General features: G+C 36.1%; 1 protein-coding gene across 6 annotated transcripts in view; it reads right to left on the bottom strand.

Moving 5' to 3' along the window:
• Positions 1-21,153, bottom strand: part of LYN (LYN proto-oncogene, Src family tyrosine kinase) — a 221,729-nt gene that overhangs the window by 116,218 nt on the left and 84,358 nt on the right. The gene's annotated exons all lie outside the window — the stretch shown is intronic.

Genomic DNA, 21,153 nt, shown 5'->3' with positions numbered 1-21,153 from the left:
AAACACTGAGGACCAGAAGAGCTCTCGTTGTATCACCACATTTTAGAGTTGAATCTTAGAGACTTTCTAGTCCAACTGCCATATTTTACATAAGGAAACTGAGGTTTAGAGAGGTACTGTGACTTACCCAAGGCCATAGAGCTAAGCAATAACAAAAACAAGATTATTTTGAAGTCAGGTTTTCTAGGACAGAATCCTTTGCACTCTATCCAGTGCCTTCAAGTTGAATGAAATTGTAAAATATATGATGCTCCCCTATAAAATCCATTTCGAAGTGCTAAAGGGAGCTAAACCTCACCCCCGCCAATTTAGAATAAGAAAGTTTCCTCTTCTTTTGAATTTGTTGAGTGATTTAGGGTAGCACCTGATTGTCTTCCTTTTTGTCTTTGGATCCCCAGTACCTAACACAATATTTGGCACATAGATAAGTGCTTAATAAGTGGCTGTTGGGTACAGGCATCAGATTAATTTATTATTCATTGGATATAAAGCATTCAAGATGTCACTAAGTAACGGGAAAGCCATAGGCAGACTCCCACTATGTAACTAGCAGCTCCTAAAAGCAACCCCATTTGGTCATATTGTCTAAAATTCCCTTGGCCAACTGGCTTTAGGTAAATAACTAATACACGTTAAGAGGCTAAGTATGCTATATCAGTTGCAATGTCATTTGCTTTGTACTAAACAGTTGCAACTGTAGAATTTTTGCTCTTTGAAGGCAAGGACTGTCTCCCATTCGTGTTTGTATTTCTAGCATAGTGTCTAGACCATAACAAGCCATAAGTATTAAATGTTTAACAGCTGACTGATTTAGTCTCCTAAAAATGTAATTCTTTTAAAATATTTCCCCCAATTACTGTAAAAACTTATTTTTAACATTATCTTTTTTAAATTTTAAGTTCCAAATTTTCTCTTCCTTCCTCTCCCCACTCCGAGACAGTTTTTTAGATACAGATATATAAAGATATAGATATAGATATAGATTTTACACATGTAATCATGTAAAACAATAAAATGTAATTCTTCTAGATGACCCATTAAGTAATGAACAAAATGGTGGAATGATGATAAACTTCTTCAGTTTCACAATTCTGAACCAGCCCAGTATACCTCAAGTTTTCCTAACCGGTGCAAAATGAAAAAGCTGAATTAAGGGGCATCGACAGTTCCTCCTCTCTCTCAAATTCTATGGTCCAATAGTTGCTTAGACTTTGATATTGTCTCTAGAATTCAGCCTCATTCTATCCCCCCCTTGATAGAGAAGTCTCTTTGACTCTTTGGTTAAAAGTTTGATAATAGCAGGGATGACTTATAAAGTAAAAAGTTATATCCTTTATTTTACAGTCATATTTTATAGAAACTATTATCATCCTCTTAGAAGAAATAAATGCTGTCCTTTAGTTTTTAGTATCTGAGAAACTATTGGAAAAAATAAAACATTTACCCTAGTAGTCCAGTCTTTGTATACTTGTTTAGATAAAAGACTTCATGGCAGGACAGGAAACCACATGACAAAGAGGAAGGGAAAATATCTGTCATCTTATGCATATGAAAGCTTCTGCCCATTAGTGCAAATATTCCTGAGATGACTGAATCTACCCTTAAAAGTATTTCCTTGCTTTGAAGCACAGAGGCATAATATATACCATTACTAGGTTGATAGATGATCTGCTCTTTTCAAACAAGTAATTATTAATCACTTATTCTGTGCTGTTTGACAACCTCAAAACTAAAAAATCAAAAAACAAACAAACAAAAAAAAACCTACCATAGGTGGAAAGAAGATGTGAATGAATAGGCTTTCTACAAGAAAAAAAAAACAATCCTCACAAGCTTTGTTGCTTAACAATTAATTACATGAGAAGAAAACCTGTGACCATGGGACTACTGTTTAACTCTTATTCAAATATGGGAAGCAGTAAAGGGTGGAATGACCTGTTTAGGCAAGGTATGATATAGAAAGGAGTGCTAGAATTTCAGTTAAATGACCTTAGTCCAAATCCTCCCTCTGTCATTACTTATGGCTTCAGAGGTAAGTTACTTAATTTCTCTGGCCATCAATTACTTATTCTGAGAGGCTGTGTGCTGTAGTTAGAACACTGAACATTGGAGTCAGAAAGACTCCATTAGACTTGGATTCAAATCCTATCTCAGACATTCCCTGATTAACCCTGGGAACATCATTTAACCTCTTTATGTCTCAGTTTCCTCACTTATAAAATGATGGGGTTACACCTAATATTCTCTAGGGTTCATTCCAACTGGAAATCGATGATCTTGTGATGCTACATTCCCTTGGATTTCTCCATCATCTCCCTAAGCCAGATAGCTTCCTTCTCCTCCTCCTGACTTTTCAGCTTTCTCTAGTGTGTTGTCTTCCCCCATTTGACTGCAAATTCCTTGAGCGCAGGGGCTGCCTTTCTTTTTCATATTTGCACTTTGAAAACCTTAAAATGCTAGCAATTATCATTGTTCTTTATATAATATATTTGATAGAATAGCTCATCCTTATTTTACTTTTTCAAGTATCATATGAGCTTTTTCATTCATTATAAAACTCGTTTGTTGTTTCCCTTATTTATAAATCCTTTCTACCTTGCTGTTTACAACCATCTTTCAAAAGATCAAACATTAAAATATTGGTAATTAGTGTTCCTTTTTGGGCTTTGTTTAAAATGTATGCCTTGCCAGAGCCTCAGAATAGAAATGTTGTGAGATGAATACATGAGATAAAAACATTATAAATATCTTATAAACAAAAGACTTTCTGGCTGACTAGATAACAAACCTCAATACAATAAAGGAAAGTAATTAAGGAACAAGTATATAAATAAAGGAATTTACAATGAAGGATTATTTAATTGAAATCTATTTGAATCTAGTCCTCACAAAGGTAAAATACAGAACTCTTACGTTGAAAACTTCAAATGTGCACTTGGTTCTTTCTCCACTTTGGTAAATGATCTTATATGTTAGGAAATGTCTCTAGGTCAGGGTTGTCCAATGGTTTTCCCAGTTCAAGTGCCCAGAGGGCAAATTCAGGCTCTCTGTGAGCCCTCACCCCCATCCCCATTACCCCCATTTGTTTGGAAGGAAAGGGAATGTCAAGTCAGTAATAATAAATGAGTTCCTGCAGTTATTGCCTAAGAAGTGATGGTAAGCAGACAAATGGGTAAAGTGGATTGAGATCCAGGACTAGAGACAGGAATTCCTGGGGTCAAATCTGGCCTAGCTGTGTGACCCTGGGCAAGTCACATAACTCTTATTGCCTAACCGTTACCACTCTTCTGCCTGGAAGGTAAAGGTTTAAAAAAAAAGAAGTAATAACCAGTGGTAGGTCAAAAACTCCAATGGAGCCTAATCTAAGAGACTACAAAGCAGACTTCTGAAGGAATGAGTAAGGGAAATGAGTTGCACTTCAGAAGGAATTTGAAACAGTTCTGGTGAATCAAAGGAGATGATAGTTTGTGTTTAAGTGGGGGAGAGGTGGAATCTTGCTACAGGTACTCTCAAAGATGACGTAGCAAAGCTAGGTTTAGATGCTAACTGGAACAAGGGGTTAATAAGCCTAGCTTGAACTAAGGGTAGAATGAGTGTTAACTTGTGAGGATATTTTGGGCCATGCTCCACACATGCAAATTGATCAAGAGTAATACCAAATCCTCTAGGGACTGTAATCATAAAGCTCTCTAGAAGACAGTTTAATTCTGGAAGACCTTAATACCTAGAAGAAGCTCCTTTGGGTCTGGAGAAAGTCCATCTTCCTGGGCCAGAGAGGTCCTGAGGCAGGGTCAGAATAGGTAATAGATATAGGAAAGAATAAAGTGGGATAGAAAGGCAAAAAAATTGTCCCTTCTCTGAAGGATCTGATGATCTAATGATGGAGGTAATAAGTCAATATTAGACATATAGACATAGACATAGACAAAGACATATACAAGATAAAAGAAATAATTGGTAGAAAAAAAGACACTAGCATTAAAGACTAAAGTTTTCATCATGAGAAGTGAAGGAAGTCAAGCAAGTCAAGAGATAAAGGAAAGAGTGAATTCCAGGCTTTGGGGATAAGTGAAAATGAATTTCACTATCACTATCACACACAGGAGATGAAGTGATTTGTTCCAAGAGCAGAAAGGAGGCTATTGACACGGAATCAAAGAATAAATGGAGGGGAATAATGGAACAAGTCTTAAAAGGTAGGAGGAAGAGAGGTTATGAAGGGCTTTAACAAACAGCCTGAGATTTTTATATTTGATCCTGAAGGGAATAGAGAATGACTAACGATGGAATATGGGGTTAGAATTGCTCTTTAGGAAGACTAATTTTTTAGCTGAGTAGAGGATGTATCAAGAGTGCTGAAGGACTTGAGGCAGGGAGACCAAACAGAAGGTTATTGAAACAGTCTAGATGTGAGCTGATAGGATGGAAGTGTCAGAGGAATGGAAGTATTAGAGGACAGAAGAGAGCATGGATGAGCAGTGTTAGGGAAGCATAATCAACTAGACTTGCCAAGTGAATGGATATGAGGGGAGAGTGAAGAGTTGAAGATGACACCTACAATTTGAGTCTGGGTTAAAAGGAAGATGATGGCACCCATCAGTAATAATTAGGAAGTTAGGAACAGGGAGATGGGAAAAATAGGAAAATAGATTTTTGGTTCCATATGAAGATGATTGGGGCTCAGTTTTGGATGTAGGTGCTGAGTTATTCTCCAGTGGTATCTATTCATACTATATCTTTTGATGTTTACTTGAAAGTCATTTTTTCTTTTGTTCTAAAGTAATAATGGCCATTGTTCTATATTCTTCCCATTTCTTTCTAAACCTAAAGTAGATACCTCTGATAACAACTTCACCAATCCTAAGCAGAGTGGTAAAACCACACCTTCTTGTAAAACACTATACTACTGACTCATTTATTTAGTGGTCCATCATTAACCATTGGACAAAATATTCACCAATGTTCATAAAGTGCTTAGCACAGTACCTGCCACATAGCAGGCTCTAAGTGTTTATTATCATTGTTACAGTTCTCAGTGTTACACTTTGAGAGCAATATGGAAAATCTGAACATGTCCAAAGAGGAAGATGACCAGCATGGTAAAGGAATTCAAAGCAATATAATATAGGGAGCAACTGAAAATGATAAAGATGTTTAACTTGAGGAAGAGAAGACTTAAGAGGGATATAGATGTACAAAAGTCATTAAGGGTCACTCCAATGGAAGAGAGATATAACTTATTGTGTTTGGCCCTATTGTGCCATCCCAACTCCAAATATCTATCTGTATTGTTTCCTATTAGGAAATAGAGATTGATGAGAGGTGGCTGGATGAAAAATTATCTCAATATATGTGCCCACAGTGATTTTTTCCATTCTTTGCTATTGGAAACCTATACTAAGAGCCATAGCACCATATCAGAATCAGATAAATATTTAAAATGCCAAAGAATACTAAGAATCTCAGCTTTCAATTTTTAAAATTGCTTTTTAAATTGTTTAGATCTTAAACTGAAGAATAACATCTAGATAAATTAAAGAATGAGAGGGGTAATAAGACATAATGGAAAGAGTACAGGACTTTGTGTCAGGAGATCTGAGTATCTTGCCTTAGAAACAAACCTAGCTATGTTATCTCAGGAAAATCATTCAACCTCTTAAAGCCTTAGTTTCCTTACATTTAAAAAGGGAAGAGCAATATTTGCATCATTTTCATCATGGGGTTTTTGTAAGTAAAGTACTCCAGAAGCTTTGAAGTTCTATATAAATTTATTATAATTATCAGTATCATTAATATGTCCAGCATCCTGCTGAATCAAATCATGATAAAGTATTTACTTTAAAATATTAAACTGTTTTCCTCTTTTTAATAAAAGAGGATGGCACTTTTAATGCATAAAAAGTTTAATGAGAGGCAAATTTAATATGGACTAACAGTTAACTCCCACTGTATGTCATAACCTAGACAACAGACATTTTAAAATACTAAAAATGTACTTAAAATACTTTCTCTAAGATGTAAATCATAAATTGACAAATGGAACACTAGCTGAAAGCTATTTTAGGCTGTGATTTAGAAATACCTTCAATGATTTGCATGTTGGTCCTTTGAGAATAAAGGACATTTGAGAGATTTTTCCACTGGGTTAAGATTTTTGTTTTAGTCTGTCAAAACTAAGACCATTTAGTACCCGTGAAAGAAGTTAACTGATGTCATTAGTAATAATATAAAATACACATTTGATTTCACTTTCCTGACAAAGAGAAATTTCCCATCTCTACTATAAAATGGCAACATATATGAAATCTTTATGAGATTCATTTACTCATTCAAACAAACATTTGTCTAAACTGGAGGGATAAAAAAATAAAGAACATATAGTCCTTTTCCTTAAAGAGTTTATAAGTGATATAAGAAGTTCACGTTGATAAGAGTTATTAACTAAAATGTGATGTGAAAAGCAATACAATTACTTTGTTATGGGAAATTGTTGTTCATCCTTCATTTTCGAAGAGGACCAATGATATCACAGGCTAATGTCTTGACTTTCATGAGTGAACTGGATTTAAGTAAGACAGATTTACACAAAGTGTCTCAGTATTGGAGATAAGAAGATGGAAAGAGAATCTCTGGAGACTTGAGTGAAGGAGAAATTAAGGAAAGATTATTAATGGAGGAGTTTTCATTTAAGAATGGCTTTGAATGATAGATAGAATTTTTCACCAGATAGGAGAGAGCACATTGAAGAGATGTTGTTCAATTTAAAAATGTTAGACTTATGTATTGAATTTGAAAGTCCTAAAGAAGAAAGACACCAAATCTTATTCTGATTTAGTAAACAATTATAAAGTTCTGTATAAGATACTGTGAATAGTGAAAAATTTCTGAATAATGGCTATAAACTAATTAGCATAGTTTTCACTTAAAAATATAACATCTATATGAACCAAGTATTTTTAGAATCTACTCATTTACTTCTATGTCTTTTCTGGTATGGAGACATTGTTTTCCTTCCAGTAATGTACTGTCCTTTGAAGTGCAGCAATCTAAATTTGCATTCATAGTGATGCTGGCTTAAGTCCAGAGTTATACCTAGCTCCAGCTGTCATACATGCATTTAACATGTCTATGTCAATAACCTTTATATCAATTTTACACCCTAGACTTTTCCCACAGTACAATCTCCTTAAAGGTGTTATGAGGGCCACAGATTATCTTAGAGATGTTAAAGCAAAAGAAGGAGGGAAGGCAGAAGGGGGACTAAGAAAGTGGAGTAGAAAAACATTATCTCTGCTTTCTGTAACATGCAATTCCCTCTTCTGGCCTCACAAGACAGCTGTTTAAAGTTTGCAGCTCTGGCCTCCAAGCTCTTCAGAATTCTTCAAATAATTCTTTTAACATTTCAACCTCCCTCATGATAAAACCACTGCTTCATGCATGCTAGAATAAAATGCATGAGGACTTTTTTTTTTAAACAGGAGATAGAGGAAAAGAGGTCAAGCTACTTCAAATAAATGAATTTCTTTATATAATTATTTTGACAATTGCATTTAAACATATTTTCTGATACCTTTCTAAGAATACTGTGATTTATTGCAGTATAATTCTAACCTATTGCTTCCATCTGCTATGAAAACACCTCAAAATCCTGCAAAGTAAAGTAATTAAATCTATTTGTATTAGAACACATAGTAGTCTAAACAAATCAAAACCACTTTCAAAATATCAGAAACAGCCATCTTTATGTTGCTCTTCAAAAACAAAGGTGAGGGCAGCTAGGTGACTCAGTGGATAGAGAGCCAGACCTGGAGACAAAAGGTCCTGTGTTCAAATTTGACCTTAGATAATTTCTTAAGACACTAAATGACCCTGAGCTCATTCAACACCTTTCCTCCTCTCCCATGCTACCTGCAAAAAGGCTGTACTAACAGACCCAAGAACCTGGGACACACTTAGAACAAAACCCAGCCCACTTGAGGGTCCCCTCCACCTCCTTTCTCCAGACTGGGAAAGTTGGCCTGTAGCTATAGCCCCCGAGGCCAGTACTTCAAACATCTGAAATGCTTCTGCCAGGGCAGATAATCCCAGAACACTAGCATGGCAGCTCTCTGAACTGCTGGTGCACTGGCAGAGAATAAGGGGCAGAGAGAGTAGGACAAGATATCAAGGCAATACACCACTTGTGTGATGGGGGGAACAGATGGAATTAATGCCTGTGTGGCATTCCACTGAGTATGAGAGAAATGGCACAACATCTAGCTGAGGTCAGTTCTGATCATTCAAAAATCACTCAGGATAGAGACCAAAGCTGGTGATTGCATGAATTTCCCAGATTGGGAGAAGGGTAAGTTACTTTGAGATCTGGATCCCAGGGGAAACCACAGTCAGAGGGTACAGTCAGAAAGTTAATGGGGGGGAGGGGAACAGGAGGGGGAAAGAAAGACTGAAATTACTAAAGAATCCAGAAAAAAGAAGATTAAAAGATCTTAAATATAAGCAGATGAAGCAATAAAGAAAAAATTAACAAGAAAAGGAGATATGGCTTTCAGATCTAGTAAACAAGTTCAAGCATCTATGAATAAATTAATCAAAATAAAAGAAACATCCCACACTTAATGATACAGAAGTCCCTGTGGAATGTGAGAAGAACATGGAACCTCAAAACGCTGTTCCTCCCTGGTTTAAAAGAAAAATGAGAGCAGGATGTATAAATTTGCACAGCAAAAATCATAACAGAATAGAAAAAAATGCAATCTGCAAAGGCAAGTCTCACCAAAGAAGCAAAAGTGAGAACAACAGGATGAAAATGAAAATATGCAGAAGGGAAAAGAAGAGAAGCATAAAACAGTAACAATAAAGGAAAATATGTTCACTATGCAAGCAAAACACCATATTGCTCTCAAAGACAAGATGTGTAAAGACAACCTAAGGATCATAAATCTCCCAGAAGATCCCAACAAGACAAAAAAAACCTTAACAACTCAATGCAGGAAATAACAGAGAACTGCTTAGAATTTCTGAACAAAGAAAATGAAACATCAATTGAAAGAATTAAATGATCAAACGCCCTGCAAAAATCACACTCCCAAGTTTGTAAACTCTAAGACATATTAAGATTAAATTTAACAATTCATTTCAGAAATGGCAGGTTCTGTACATGATCAGGGAAAGGAGGAAAAATATATCTCACCTACTATAAGCCAGGCACTGTGCTAAGCACTTAAACATTTACTCATTTGATCCTCATAATAGCCCTGTGTGAATCTTAAAAACTACTCACTGTAACTTAGAAGATTTGGTTAAGCTATTCCTCTATTGTAACAATGGAGATACTTGATTAGGAATGTATTGGAAACTTTTACAATTACTCCACCCTACTCAGACAGTGTCTTAGGGGAAGATAAAGTTGTAAACTTCCTGATTGAACAATGAAAGTCCCCAACTCATACCTTATAGTAAAGCTAGAACCTTAAGCTAGGTCTATTTTTAGATATAATACAAAAAAGGTGTTAAGTACCTGTAAAGGTTAAATTAGTACCTAAAAGATCAAGTAACTTAGAAAAAGCAAGCTTAACAAAGAGGTGTGAAGTACTCAGAAGATTTAATCTAACCAGAGAAGGTGAAAACCAAAGAAGGTGAAAACTAAGAATGGGCAGTACTGGGAAAAAAGCCATTACTGTGATTGGTAGATGTGAAAATTTAGGGGAGGTGACATAAGAGAAAATTTCTTTAAAAGGAAGGGGTAAAAAGTCAGTTGAAGTAATTCAGTTTGGAGAGTAATTTTCAGTTCGGAGTGGAAGAACCCAGCTTGGAGTCGGATTTGTGGTGAGTGATAAAGAATGACTTGCTCTCCCTTAGGCTCAGTGAGGCCACTTTGGCCTAGGCCTTTTCCTACTGCTTGGCTCAGCCTGAGCCAGGGCAGTTTAAATTAATTCTCTCTCTCTCTCTCCTTCCCTTAATTCCTTCATTTATATTAATTAAAATCTCCATAAATCCCAGCTGACTTGGGTATTTTCATATCTGGGAATTTCCCATGGCGACCACTTACTTAGATTTTAAGTTAAAACACTAAAAATTATCTTTATAGCTTTGGTGTTCACTCCTTTGAGAGGTATTATTATTATTATCTCCATTTATCATTGAGGATACGAAGGGCAAATAGAGATTAAGTGTCTTGACAAAGATCATAGGCTAGTAAGTATTTGAGACTAAATTTTAACTTGGATCTTTCTGACTCCAAACCCAGTGTTCTATCAGCACTCTATCCATCTAATTACCTGATTGGGGAAAAGACCTTAACATACAAAGGACAAGACTTTCAAATAAAGCAAGATTATTGTGCATCCACCAAAAAACATAGGAGGGAATGGAAAAAAGGTATTTTGAAGAACAATGAAGCTCAGGATGCAGCCCAAGTTGTCCTACCTCGCAAATCTGAGTTTAAACTTGAAAAAGATAAATGTTCAATAACAAAAATGTGTTTGAAAAGTTTTAGAAAAAAAAACACAAATGAAGAGATCATTTACTTCTTAAATACCTCAAATGACAGAAATACAGCAATAGTGGGAAAATGCAGCAGTCAAGGGCAGCCAAAACAATAGTGAAAGGGGCAAAGGCACAAATTGATGGAAATAATGTAAAGAGGTGGGCATGGGGCATGTAACCAGAAACTGTGGACACTTCCTCTAGGGCAATCTACATTACAACATAGAAGGATACAGGAAAGGGATAGAAGAAGTACCAGGGGATAGGGAGGAATATGTGATGTGCCAAGGTCAAATCAAGAGCTAGCAATGAGAGGAAGGTAACCTCTCTCTTCTCAGAAAGGGAGGTCTATAGAGGATCAAATTAGGAGAAGGAAAGGTTTGAAAAGGGGGAGGGAGAGAAGAAGCTTAGTTTTGATGGTAGAAGGATTTTCCACTGATAAATGTTCCTATGGGTGAAGAGATAATCTGTAAAAGGAGATCGAGACCTTGTATTGACTATGGCCTAAAAGATTTGGTGCTTGAAAAATCTACTAAGTTCTACATAGGAAGAGAGGGGAGTTGGAACTCCTGAGAGCAACTGGGGAAGTGGGAGAGATGGATCCATGGAGAAGATTTCAAGGGTGGCTTTCTGGAAGGGGGGACAGAGAGGATACTTGGGACACCTATGATGACTTAATAAACAGAAGGTATCAATAAAACTTATTTTAAACAATAAAGATCATTAAATCACCTACCCTAAAAGGGGATGAGGAGGTATTAACCACAATGGAAAAAGCAAATGGACTCTAGAATCATACCACTTGGGTTCAAATTCCTCCATGACACTGTCTTTGCAAATATGAAAATGCCCTTTACTTATTTTCTTTATTTGTAAAATAGAGAGTTTGGATTAGATGATCTCTGGGGTCCCTTCCAACTCTGAATATATTATCCTATTATAGAGTAGTTAAGAAAGGAATATATAATATTGAGAACACCCATCACCTAAAAATTTCCAAGTACTAGAGTAGAAAACCCCCTCTGAATTACCAAGTGGAACATTTCCATCAGACAGGTAGGTGGTACAATGGATAGAGTTCTAGGCCTGGAGTCAAGAAGACTTCCTGAGTTCAAATATGGCCTCAGACACTTGCTAGCTGTGTGACCTTGGGCAAGTCACTTAACCCCATTTGCCTCAGTTTTTTCATCTGTAAAAAGAGCTAGAGAAGGAAATAGCAAACCATTCTATCATCCTTGCCAGGAGTCATCTGTGAGCCAAATGGAGTCACAAAGAGTTGGAAATGACTGAACAACAACAATAAAAAGTATTTATATCATTCATATATATAACATTGGAAAAATCAGGGGGAAATGATTTTGGTCACAATAAAAGAGGTCAGCTGCAGAGCTGGATTTGGAATTCATCATTAGTGTTAATTTAGTTCTCACAGGGCAACCACTCAGTGACTCCTTTTTAAATAAGAGATCTGTTGAACATTTGAACCCTAGTTCCTGTTTTTTTTAAGATGTTTTTAACTTATATGATTTTAATCCACATGTATTTTGGTATTAGATTTTGTTAAAAGTCAAATCCAGATTTTAAGATAAAGTTGCACTTTTTCATGTTTGTTTAAAAGCTGTAATTTCATTGATGAGATATGCCAAGAATCATCATTGCTATGAATCAAAGTTTTAATTTCCTAATTTCTTGGCAGGAAAAGCCAAAGAAGAAGGCAGGCCAAGTTTGGCTTCAGATATGGGATCCCTAAGAGCTGATGCAGATGGACTTTGAACCTGGACTGAACATTCCTTCCATTTCTACATTCTCTGTTATGTTGTTGCCTTCTCCACTTAGAGAGTTAAACTCCATGTTTACATTGGGCTATTATCCCACTGGCACTCATTTCAGATGATTGAAAGTAACAGATAGTTAGTTGCTGAGACTAAATAGCAAACTAACAACTTGGAGGATTGCTAAACAATATTGGCTAAGTCACTGAACCATTCTTTTATTTATTTTTTTTTTTAAAGAAACCTCTCTCTTAAAACTATGTGAACTATTTTAAAAGTACAAGAGATTAGGGGCAGCTAGGTGGCACAGTAGATGGAGCACCAGGCTGCCGTTGGGAAGACCTGGGTTCAAATCTGCCCTCAGATACTTCCTAGCTGTGTGACCCTGGGCAAGTCACTTAACCCCCATTGCCTAAACCTTTACCACTCTTCTGCCTTGGAACCAATACACAGTATTGAGTTTAAGATGGAGAGTAAGGTTTTAAATACAACCCAACAGATTATTCACAGGTCATGCAACATGGACTCAACTGCTTGTCTTCACATTTGTGCCATAGTGGTTAAAACCTTAGTTCATTGTCCTATTACTCTTTGTTGTAGCATTATAGAAACTTGCACCAAGTATATACCAGATAGATAGCTCCCGGTAAAGCTGAAGGACAAACAAGGATCCCTGAACCAACCTTAGGCTCAACATGGGGAAATGTAATAATGCATGACTGAATAATATTGAATAAAGAATGAAATGAATGAATAAATAAATGAATGAATGAAGCAGCATTTTAGTATACTCCAAAGCTTCTGTAAGTGGCAGGGATTCAAATTTGGGCCAACCTTGGCCTAAACACAGAAAAAGATAATGATGAATGAAGGAACTAGGAATGAATAAATGAATGAAAAAGCATTAACCATATTCCAAGCATTGTGCTAATTGCAGAGATAAAAAACAAACAAAAACAAAAAAAAGCAAAGGCAGTTCCTGTCCTTAAAGAACTTAGATTCTAATAGGGGGAAATAATACATAAAGGGAAGTGGTGTCCAGGGGATATTCTGGTTTTGAAATAACATTTTCTACAAACATTCTCTCACTTAACTTTCACAACAGACTTCTAATACAGGATTCCAATTTTATGGGGGCTTTGGAAGTGGGCTCAAAGAGACCTGTCCAGGATCCCATAATTATGAAGTTTATTATGAAGACTCAAGCCCAAGTCTTTTGACTCCAAATCTAGAGTCCTTCCAGCACAGATAACCAGAGTTATTCAGAGGAAGCAGCACATGAGAGAGGTCGAGAAATTAACCAAGCAGAACATCATCAAGACTTGAGAACATAGAACCTTGTCAACAATTTTCATCAGAATGAGGAAAAAAGCAAAGAATTCAAAACCTCCATTCCAACTCAGGACCTGACTTCCTTTAAGTTTCAAATTAAAATTTCACTTTCTGCAGGAAGCCTTCCAGAAACCCTATTAATCCTAGTACTTTCCCTCTTTTAATTATTTTCTATTCTGCATGTACTTTGCTTTGCTTTGCATATATTTGTTGTCTCCCCCAGTTCATTGTAAGCTCCTTGAGAGCAAGCCCTGGGTTTTGCCTCTTTTTTAATCCCTAGCACTTAGCACAGTGACTGGCACATAATAAGTGTTCTATAAATGTTTACAGAATTGAACCAAAGAATGGATGAAAGTTTCTGTCATTTCAAACCTTCCTCCACCAGCACTCTGCTTCTTCATGGCATGGAGGTCTCCTAGATTTTTGAAAGCTTCATCAGCAATGTCAAAACTCTAACAAGTCTTGCCAAGCCAGAAAGTCATTAAGCATGGATCCATGATGCGTAGTCTATCTGTTATACAATCTAAATTTGGACATACATGTCTCCAGGTTGACTGCAAGAGAGAATTTTTTTCTTGGCCATCATGGCTCTCAAAGCACATCTCTTAAGTTGCAATTAAGAAGGATTTTTATCTGTTTTAGTTTATGGGTCTAGTATTTTTCAATTTTCAAATATTTTCACATTTATTAGTTTACTCATTTATCATAAAAGAAAGTCTATTAAGGAGACAACAAGTATGATCTTTATCTTACAAAAAAGGAACCTGAAAAACTTAGCAGAGATGAAATGATGTGACCAAGGTCATTGAGCTAGATGTTAACTGAGTCTTCTGCCTCCACTTTGCTATATCTTGCTGCTAATCAGTAGTTAATAAAAAGCCTTTAAGATTCCTTCTAGCTCTTGGTCTCTAATTTTACAAACCTAAAATATTTTACTGAATATATATAATATACATACAATTAAATAAATATATCAGGCATTTTGAAAGAGAGACCTAAATATCCATGGTAGTTAAAGAAGACATAAGTGAGGTGAGTGGTATCAAAGTTTTACCCTAGAAGGAAGACAAGGATTCAAAATGGGTAAAAAAGGGAAGGGGCCATATTCTAGAAAAGGAGGTCAGAACATGGAAATGGATGGAATACTGTTATATTGATGAATTAGCTGATGACTGCCTGATCCAAAGAACACTTTCAGAGAACGAGCCTACTTCTGGAGGTTTGTGATGATGTGGAATGAAGGGACTTAGCTTTCCACTTCAGAGCATGTGCAGCTTTTCTCTATTTCTTGTCCACTTTCTACAGGGTGTGTGTGGGAGGAAGTCTTACTTCTGGCTGCTGAGCCAGAACCAAGCAAGTGTACACAGATGAATAAAATGTTGTAAGCCTCCTGATCAGGAGAAAGGCCTTGAGACTTTATTCCTTGCCTCAGCCACCACTGTGTAGCTCATAAGTGAATGGTTGGTTCCACTGTTTCATCTATTCTTTCCTGCTCTTAGGAGAATTATTTAAAGATGGGAGATGTTAGGTTAAGACTTTGTGAGGTTAGAAATGTTAGAAGATTAAGATGCTGGAGAGAGTTCCAGGAACTAGAGTCCACACCAGAACTTGCTGACCACCATGCCTGATTCACTGTCCAAGCCCTGAAGAGACCTGCTTGACCTAACCCAGCAGTAGGTAGCTCATTGCTGAAACACCAAATCTTGTAGGCATCAGAATGACTATCAGTCATGCTGAATTTGGAAGCAAACTGCGAAGGAGGTGAGGATGGGAGGAATCCCCCATTGCTTCAAGCTTGAGCTCACTATTCCCTCTGAACAAGCTGGTAAAGGAGAGAGAACGTTCCTCATTTCAGGAAGATGTTTTTGTATTCCTGTTCCTGCTATATGTTCTTAGTAAATATCCTCTTGTCATTTGTTGATTGGTTAAGTGATTTTGAGGCACTAATTACTAGGTCACTTAATAATATGGGGGATATTATATAATTATATAATAATATAGGTCTATATGACCCACATAGAGTATTTCATTAGAAAAACACCCCCAAATCCCTCAAAGGCATCCCTAGAGTCCTGAGGAGGACCTCGGGGTACTTATCCTGCTGATGTTGGGATAAGGATCCCCACAGTCTCACTATATTAAATACAAGCAACACCTAGTAATCCAGTGCAGGATGTATGAAACAGAGTAAGCTCAAATAAAACTAGAATGATAGATTTTATGGAGATCCTTAAAAACCAGGAGGATAAGGCTATATTTTTTTCCAGGAAATCATAGGCAGCCACTAATGCGGTGTGGTTTTTGTTGTTTTATTTTTTAGGAGACATGGTCCATTTTGTACTTCCAGAAAATAAGCAGAGAAGTGTCAAAAGAGGGCCACCAAGATGGTGAAGCTTATGCCATATAAAGATCAAAGAAAGAGGGTAACTGTTTTTAACCTGAAAAGAGAAGGCTTAGCTAGCTTCTAGAATCTGAAGAAGAGAAATTAAGTTCCAGAGCAATAAGAGGAAGCTTCAGAAGCAAATTTAAACTATAACATAAAGAAAAAAAAAACTTCCTAATGATTAAAGCTATACAAAAGAAGAATAAGAAGCCTTAAGAAGTAGTGAGTTTCCCTTTACAGTAAGCATTTTTTTTTTAACTTTTACCTTCCATCTTGGAATATTCAATTGTATTTTCCCCTTGCTGGAGACACTAATACACTGTTGGTGGAACTATGAATTGGGAATCAATCCAACCATTATAAAAGCAATTTGGAATTATTCCCAGAGAGCTATATAATTGTGTATAGCCTCAGGCTCAGCAACATATACATATGTATATATATTTATATATTACAAAATATTAATAGCAGTTCGTTGTGGTGGCAAAGAAATAGAAATCGAGGGAATGCCCATCAGTAGAGGAATGACTAAATAAATTGTGGTACATGATTGTAATGGAATACTACTGTACCTTAAAAAAAAAACCTGGAAAGAACTACATGAGATAATGAAGAGTGAAATAATTAGAATCAAGAAAACATTATAACAGTTACAGATTTAATATTTAAAGAATAATTTGTGAACGTTCACCTTCAGAGAATGAACTGAGAAATGGAAACAGAAAAGACATAATGTATAAATTTTGGCAGATGTTACCTTCTATAATGTGGGGAGAGGAGGGAGAAGCTGAGTGAAAAATAAATCTTTTTTAAGAAATACAACTTGCTATAATGGCCAACTTAAATTTTAATTTTTAAAAATTTCTTTAAAAAACATATAGACCATACATATATGATTTAAATTATAAAAATGTTTATTTTCTTAACATTTGCCATTCACCATAGTCATTCAGTTTGAAGACAGTAAGAAGCTGTGTAGTATAGTAGATAGCTTTCCTCCAAGCCAGAAAGACCTGGATTCAAGTCCTGCTTCTGACATATATTAACTCTTGTTTTCTTGTATAACAACCTCTCAGTGTTTTAAGTCAGTGATATTAAACTCAAACAGAAATGGGGGGGGGTCACTAATCTGTACATAGGGATCCTTGAGGGCTACATATTGACTTACATTTAAGATATAATAATGTCCAACAATTTATATTAATTCAATACATAACAAACATTATATAATAGATATAACTAGTCATAAATTTAGCATATATAATTAATGTATAATATAAACCTATTTTTCATTGTATTTTTATTTATGTTGTTCCATCTTTTCCAACTACATTTCCATCTGTCTCAGATCACTCTAGGAGTGTTGTGGTGTGTTTGATATCTCTGTTCTAGGTAAGTCTTTAAAACTTTAAATTGCAGAGAAGGTACCTGACTTGCATTAGCAAATAGGAATTTCCTTCATTAGGGAGTTCTGAAAACCAAAGAAATAATGAGTTCAGTCCCTATATCCTGATGAGCTTTTAGAATAGTGTGAAAAGTGATTTTAACTATCACAAGCAAGTGATGCCAGTTCAGGGAGTTCAGGATTTGGCCTAATATAGTCCATCTTTGTATCCCACATAGTACCTAAGCACAGAGCAGACACTGTGTCATTACTTTTTGCATAGCTAGTGAATCAGGTGGATGTATTATTTTTGAATCCATTTTAGCAGCCCTTACTTAAACTGAGTCTTTTAATGAATTCATTTTGTTAATTTTAATAATTCCCAATTACAAGCCTTTACACTATGGAATCCTTTATCTAAAGGATATCTTCAACAAGCAAGCATGCATCTTTTGTACCAAATAAAAATTACTGTTAATACCACAAAACTTCCAACTGTGCTCTAAAATATCTGACCAGATAGTACCAAGAGGAATTCTGGCCAATGTTTTGGTCCAATGCTAAAATAAATTCTGCCCAAAGATGATAATCAACATCTTTTAAGGCAGGTCTTAAGTAATCATTTTAAAGTGGCAGAAGCAGCTTTCCTTTTATATGTGATATCTTGATATCCATTACGAATATTCTTCTGTCCAAATCAGCCTGGGAAAAGCCATTTTTGCAATTCATTTAGTAAACAAAAATTGGTGAATAATACCCAGATGCCAAGAAATAGAGTAAATTTTTATCTGAGTTCATTCCCTGAACTTGACTCAGTTATAAAGATAGGAGGTTGGATAAGGAAAATGGACAGCTGTGAATACATTTTCCTGATGTCAGGTTTATCATTAACCAACATGGATAGAAAAAACCTTTTTGTTACCACCTCTCTCCCAGAGCTCCCTGACCAATAACCTTTCTTCTTCAGTCATAACTTTTAGAAGTCTTTGGATTCATCATCAAAGGACCTGGATTTGGCCCGGAGTTCTCTTACTATTAACACAACATTAGACAAATCACTGCCTCTGTACTTCACCTTATTCATCTATAAAATGGGAGGACTAGACAAGATTATTGTTAAAGTATATTTCAACTTAAAATTCTGTGACCCTATGAATCTATATGACTACTTTGTGTGATTACAATACTTTAGCCAAGTGAAAAGACGTTCACAAAGGGCACCTTCCACAACACAAGTGCCAAAGAGGGGAGCAAGAACATCACATGATACAGAAACGTGTTCCTGCAAGAGATTCCATGAACATATAACATGCAAAGCTCGAGGAGTAATTTAATAGTGAAGAACCAGAATTTGAACCAAGGTCTAAGACCAATAATTTTATTATACTAATATGACCTGATCTTTCATAGTCTTTACTTCTTTCCTTTCCTTATTTTCCTCGCCACCATTCCATATCTTCTTTCATATTCTATTAAATGTTTGAATGGTATCATATGGTGTCTAGATAATGGCAATGATTAGCTAAAGGAATAATATTCAGAAGCAACTTAACTTGTAAGATGAGTATAATTCTTGTACTATCCTACACTATAGGATTATAATAAAGATCAAATTAAATAATGTCCATGATTTGTTCAAGGTCACACAATTAAGTGGCAGGGTTTGGATTTAAACCGTAAGAGAAACATGTAGTGTTCAAATCCACCTCTATTACTTGTATGATTTTGGTTAATCATTTAGTTTCTCTGAGCCACAATTTCCTCAATAAAATAAGAGGGTTGGGCTGGATAAACTCTTAATATTATGAGCCAACAAAGTAGCACAATATCTAGACTTCTGGTTCTGGATTCTGAAAGACTGGAATTCCAATCTGGCCTCAGACACTTGTTAAGCCTTGTGACCCTGGGCAAGTACTTAACTTCTCTTTCTCTCAGTTTAACTGTAAAATGGAGATACTAAGAACCTGTTACTCCTTGGGCTGTTTTCAGGATCTAATGAGATAGTTGTCAGTGCCTTGGCATAGAGCAAGCACTATATAAATACGTATTCCCTGCCCTTCTAATATTTCTTTTAATTCGATCATTAACCTTTCCTCCATATATTTCTTTTTTTTTTTCATTCCCTACTGCCCCAGTCCTGATATGGGTCCTTATCATATATGTGGGACAATCACACAAGCTTCTTAAATGATTTCCTCATCTCTGATCTATGACAACCAAGACTACCTCACATCATTTAGCACTTTAAGGTTCTCAAAGCATCTTACCTACATTTTCTCATTTATAAGGAAGATGATATGCCCATTTTCCAGATGAGGAAATTGGGTTGAAGAAATGACCAATTTTCCCAAGACAAAAAAGTAAGTATCTGAACCAAGATTTGAACCCTCCTGGACTACCAGAGCCAGATTCATGCTGCTTAAGTAGAACTAGATGAAGCTGCCCAAAAAAGAATTGTGGAACAGATCAATTCATGAAACACAAAATATAAGATTTTAGCCAAATGAAAAGACATTCACAAAGGGTACCTGTCACAACATAAGTACCAAAGAGAGCCACAAGAGCACAACTTATAGCCCTCCTTCCAAACATACTTCTGTCACATACCAAGTAGGAAATCAGCTATAGTAAATACTTTTGCTCCTGCCCAGGTATCCTTCAAAGTTTTGTCCTTCTTATTGTTCTATCTATGCTTTCTCTAGCTGCTAATTTCATCTGCTCTTGTATGTAGACGTCTCCTAAATCCATGTCTTCACTCCTATTCACTTCCCTAAGTCCCATCTTTTTAAATGTCTGACTGTCCTCTGCATATCTCCATTGGGATAGCCTAATGATATAGCACACTCAAACCCTATCATCTTTCTCTGCCCTTCCCACCATAAAACCATCCTTTTCAACTTCTCCCAACTTCCTTATTTTTCACTCAATGCCACAACTATTTCCCTTCAACAAAATTCAAAGGACTTTTGAATCTTCCATCTTACTATTGATTTTTACCTTCAGAATGCCTCTCAAATTTATCTCCTTCATTTCCACGAACACAGGAAAGCCTACTTCTACAATTTTTCACTTAAGTTACAACACTTAAGTTACAAGCTGTTCTCCTAACCTTTCTTTCTCTCTCTCTGGTCTGGCCTTTATACTACTTGCCAAAATAATTGTTGTAACAATTCAAAGTATTCTAATTGTTCCCTATTGCCTACAGTATAATTTTTCAAATATCAATCCAACAATATTTCCACCTTAGTCTTTACAGTCCTATAGGTCCTGGTTTCAACCTACCTTTCTGCTCTTATTTCATAACATTCTTTCTCACATACTCTATGGTCCAGCCAAACTGGACTAATAGCTTTTTTTAAAAACCCTCACCTTCAGCCTTAGAATCAATAATGTATTAGAATAGAATAGAATTAGAATAGAATCAATAACATATTGATTCTAAGGCTGAAGTGTAGTTAAAGCTAGGTGATGGGGGGTAAGTGACTTGCCCAGGGTCCCACAGCTAGAAAGTGTCTGAGGCCAAATTTGAACCCAGTACTTCCCATCTCTATGCCTGGCTCTCAATCCATTGAGCTACCCAGCTGCATCTGGACTAATAGCTTTCGTGAATCTGTACAGAACCTTGTATAGTAGCGGCCTGAATGAGAATGTGTCCTATGATTCCATAGAGAATCTAAACTACCTTGAGTAAATGTAAATAGCAAAAGAAGCTCCAACTATCCCATGGGAAAACCTGCTATACAACCCTGGACTATCCCAGGCACTATGCTTTCTTTGTTCCATTTCTATATAACAAC

The sequence above is a fragment of the Monodelphis domestica genome, chromosome 3, assembly GCF_027887165.1.
Source record: "Monodelphis domestica isolate mMonDom1 chromosome 3, mMonDom1.pri, whole genome shotgun sequence".
NCBI classification, from domain to species: Eukaryota; Metazoa; Chordata; class Mammalia; order Didelphimorphia; family Didelphidae; genus Monodelphis; species Monodelphis domestica.
Note: the sequence above shows the minus strand (reverse complement) of the source record. Positions and strands in the feature narration are given on the sequence as shown.